Below are 4960 nucleotides of genomic sequence, written 5' to 3' on the forward strand. Positions count from 1 at the left end.
AATATGGTTTAACGGTGCCATTGACTTTGATCCATTCCCATTTGACTCAATTCAGTTTGATTTGTTTTGATACAGCGTGGTCCGATCCAGATCGGTCCCGACTTTTCTTTGTTTCAATTGATTGTCAATTTAGTTTTTTTCTGTATGATATCCTTTACTTCAATATTACCTTAATCTCGTTTAACTTACATTATATATTTAAATATATTTCAATTCAGCGAAATTCTATTAATCGTTTTATTCCTGGCATAGTTCAACGTATTAGAAACAAGCCGAAATAAAATACAAGTTTCACAGAATTCGAGGCGAAGTTATGCGATACTCGCCAGAACGACGCCGCTTTTGCGCAGAATCATTTTTATGGCAAAGAATCCGGCCACTTTTTCTGATTCTTTCGGCCCACCTTTCTATACCGCGTTCAGAGGCCGCGTCGTGTCCTGCCTTTTACGGTGCACGTTGCCCGCCTCGGAAGCCGCTAATTAGCTTTGCTCGCGTTCATCTTTGAACGTTTAATCGAACCGGCTATATTCAGAATCCCTCGAACACTGCACTGATTCACTTTAAACCAGGTTACTTCGATTCCGGACTAGCAACAGAAATTCATAAAAAGGAGGATTACGTCGTAACATGAGTATTTCAGACGAGAAGGTAACCATAACCTCACTTCCACTAATTCTTTCCACTAATCGTACTTATTTTTACTTATACTAAATTACACGAGATCAAATCCGATAACGACTGGATATTAATGAATATTTTTCTCTACGAACGTAGAGAGACGTGAAAAACACTTCATAATATAGACGAATCCGAAACGACCGATAAAACTAGGTATTTTTATACATCGAACGTCATACGAACGATAATAAACAGACTCATAAAATCGAGTTATGGCCACGGTTATGAAATAATCTCCGTTTGTATGTACAACACCGAAATATTTCACGATCTTTCGACATCGTCGTGTGCTGAGAACTTTCTCGATCACGACCGACTTACCGCTTTGCGTCGTCGAAAAAGGAGAAGAGAGTCGAGGAATCGGTCGAAGTGTGAACGAGCGATCTATCGACGCTGCAACGAGGGGAATGTGCTGGTATAGTGGAGATTAACGGTGCGTGTTGTTCGACGCTTTCCTTTCGTCCCTTTGCTATGCGAGTTCTCGATAGACAGGCTGACGAAATTAACCCTTCGAACTGCTGTTGTTTATGGTTTGGATATGAAGATAGACTATTTTATAAAAATTTCTTTGTAGCACCATTCGTATAATTATTATTTACTATGATGATTATAAAATATTTTCCAAGTATAATTCCAAGTAGTGGTAAGCAAAAATAATAGATTAACCAATTCTAAATACAGAGATAAATCTAAATTCGATTACCAAACGCAAGAGATTCCAAATCTATTTTGTTAATAAAATAGATTTTGTCTAAGCGCAATACAAAATATTAAAAAATCGAAAGTGACAAATTGATCAATCCCGTTTCGGACACAAGAAATATCAAAGTAAGATATTGTCCAAGTGCAGCTCAAAAGTATTGGGAAATTAAAGCGGCGAACTAACCAACCCTATTCCAAGTAAAAGAATTCTCTAAGTGATATACTATCCAAATATTCAAAAACAATCCAAAACATTGATCCAAAGTGGCTCAGCACGCTTTTCGAATTACATATCAGTGTAATCATATCAGCGTAGCCAATATAGCCACGCAGCATATTCTACCGTGCATTTCCATTCCGCTGATCAACAAACCCATTCCACTTTCTCATCTTCTCCCATTTACCAAATATCCCTATCAAACGACACTGATAGCCCTGCATCGTTACCATATACGATACTCTAGGGATCTTATTAACCGTCAGCGATTAAGACGAGGCTAAATAGAAGGAATAAGTGGCGCGTGCGCGTTTCTACGGAAATCGACGGAGGCGATGCAGATGGTAAAGAAGCCAAGTGGATTCACGGAAAGATCATTAGACCAAAGACAAGAAGGACAGATATAATACGGTTAGACAGAGAGAAGCATGGCTTTTTACACGCGTTCGTTAGTGCAACGCGAAGCACGGTTGAAATGCTATGAAAACGCAGTCCCTGAGAAAAATCGCGCTGCCCCCGCGTACTGACCAAGCTCGAGCACGCGTGGAATGCGACAAAACCCGATTTCGCGTCCTTTTTTTCGGTTCGTTACACTACTGATAATCGGGGAGGACGATTTTACTGGAATCGCGAGCTCGTTGGCGGTCGGTCACGTATCCACGACCACAACTCCATAGCCCTTCCCCCATCCCATGCCCCTCCCCCCTCGATTAGACGGTTTATTAAATATTTCAACCGCCATTACTTTGGACGTGGCTAACTCCAAGGGGTAGAAAGTCATTTTCCAGTTCATTTCGTGGCTAGTTTTTTTTTAAATGACGTGTGACGACTTCGAAGGGTGAATTCAGAATTGGAGAAAAATATGTATCACATTACGTGGATATCTGTAACAAGAGAATTCTATTGACTTTTTTCTCGTATATGGAATTATGGTTGATTAATGGAATTAACCATATATCCAATACACGATACACCGTTTTCTACAATGTATTTTTCTATACTATAATATTCTCAAATTTTTAAAACAGCAGATTGTGACAAGCCAAAGTCACTTTCAAATTCCCTAGAAATCCCCCAGATGCTCAAGTTCTTCCCGCAATACTTTTGCATACGTTTACCTCTTCTTCAGACGTAATCATTTATCATCAATTATGATTCATCACCCATCACTCTACTCATCTGTCATTTTAACATTCCAGCTCTACTTCCTCTTCTCCCCCCTCCCTTTACTCAATATTTTACACGGCCGTTGCATCATCAGAACCATGAAGAGAGTTTCCGCAGGTGCGCTTGACCACGTGGCTATCAGGATGGCGTTCGTGCCTTTCCAAAATCGTTAATCGCGTTTAATAGGCAGATTTACGGGTTTTTGCGTGGCCGTGGCCCGCGCCTGTTTCGCGCTCTACACGTTGTTTACGCGACCGCGTACCTACACTGCCGTTTGTCAACTGTTAAACACTGGTCACCCTCGCTCCTCTCCCATTTTCCACCCCTATAGGCCGCGGGCGATAGCGAGGTTCTCTTGATTAACGAGACACCCCATATATATCCGGCACGCCCTCTCTCCCCGTTACCTCCGCGTCCATTGCTTGGGGGAGATCGCATTGTTGCATTCGTGCTTTACTGCATATTGCACTGCTGCCACGATCGCTATGTTGCCCTCTGACGTTTCTCTGATACCAGTTGCTGTGCCTTGAAACAGACGGTTCACCTGTTCTGTTTATTAAGGGTGGTAGAACGTGGCATTAGAGTGCCTTTTGTTGTTTGGAGGTTATGTTGTTATTGATGTTTGATATTCGCGGAATATTTTGAAGGTGGTTAAGATTTGCTTTGATTCAGTCAAATCGGTTATAATATGCTTTAAAATGCTTTATCTTTACATCCGCTTCGATTCACCTTAAATCGCGTCAATCCGCTTTCATTTGCTCCGTTCCGTTCCAATCGTCTTCGATCCGCTTTGATTCGCTTCGATTCGCTTTGATCTGCTCCAAATAACTCCAATCCGTATCATCTCCCGTCAACCTTTTTCGATACGATTGCACTACTTCGCCTATATTAATCTTTTATTATATATTAAACATTAGAGTGGATTGATCATTGAAATACAGCTTTGATCGTAACATATTGCAATATTTCAATGGTCTACGCTGCCATTGTGGATTCGACCTTAAAACTTTACCTACCATCAGCGATCCTTTGAGTAATGCGTCTGGTTGGGCTTTAACTTGAATCACCTCGTATATGTCGTACGCGGTCTCGTTGTTTTAATGCAGCGTTAACCATCGATTGCTGATCGAATCAATATACGATAAGCATGTTAAATGTTCGTCCCAGAGAGAGTTTCGAAATTCCAATATTTGTTTTCTCTTTATTAGGGTTCGGTTTACACGTATGAACACACAATATATATATTGATGACTATGTTCTGTACTGTTGTTCGGGATAATCTTGCATTAGATCCACTTCGATGAAAATAAACGTCACCTCTTTTGATCATAACTCAATTCGAAGTTTATTGGTTCCACTTAATTCGATTCGGTTCATTTCGTCACAGTTTGGTACAAGTTAACGCACCGTAATTCTGTTTCTTTTAGTCGAACGCAATTCTCTCTACTTCCGTTCGATTAATTTCATTCGTCTCGAATCTGGTCACTTCGTATCGCACTGTACTCCATCCCGCGTAATTTCATCGTAAGAACATCCAACATGGCGGACAGTCAGAATTCTACGAGAACCATTCATTACCAGGCATTATAGTTCCATGTAACCATTTTGTAAAAATGATTCCACGATAATTCTCGACCTCCTAATAACCTCCCTTACAAACCTACCAACCATCGTAGCTATGAACTATCTCCCTACAATCATCATCACTCCTGCGCACCATACGTACCCAATACACGATCCGAGCACGATGATTGCAGCAGAAAAAGAAGCCTGTGCACGTCCTAACGAAAAGAAGTCGAATTCACGCGGTGTATACGTGCACGCGGTCAAACTGGCATAAGTGGTGGGGTTAGGATTGATGGTAGGGGAAGAGGTAATAAGAAGGACCAGAGCTACGAGAGTCTACTCTTGGCCGTAGAGCAGTAACGACGTACGGTTAAGAGCAGGACAGTGAGGGTGGGAATTAAATAGGGTGGACTCTTGATTAGTTTTCTCGTCCACCCTGCTTCGAGCACCCCAGATCACTTCCACGCTTAATCCAGCATTATGAATATTTTCTCCTCGTCCCACAGACGGACTTACCAAATGAGGAAAAAGCATAGTGTGGTTCTGACCAATGAATATACAGGTTCTACCGTATACTCATGTTACATATCGTATCTTGCGACGAATTTTATTATGGCGCTAGTGCACCTT

The 4960-nt window shown here is 41.3% G+C and overlaps 1 long non-coding RNA gene across 2 annotated transcripts; it reads right to left on the reverse strand.

Annotated features, from left to right (window-relative positions):
• Positions 1-1422: 1422 nt before the first annotated feature.
• Positions 1423-4549, reverse strand: LOC117151994. 2 transcript variants are annotated; one of them, XR_004462193.1, is made up of 3 exons: positions 3781-4549; positions 3494-3647; positions 1423-3313 (listed from the first exon to the last, which is right to left on the reverse strand). It is a non-coding gene; the product is annotated as an uncharacterized LOC117151994 (long non-coding RNA). The 2 variants fall into 2 exon arrangements; XR_004462192.1 differs by lacking the exon at positions 1423-3313 and having other exon boundaries at positions 3432-3647.
• Positions 4550-4960: the final 411 nt, after the last annotated feature.

The sequence above is a fragment of the Bombus impatiens genome, unplaced genomic scaffold (assembly GCF_000188095.3).
Source record: "Bombus impatiens unplaced genomic scaffold, BIMP_2.2 scf_0582, whole genome shotgun sequence".
NCBI classification, from domain to species: domain Eukaryota; kingdom Metazoa; phylum Arthropoda; class Insecta; order Hymenoptera; family Apidae; genus Bombus; species Bombus impatiens.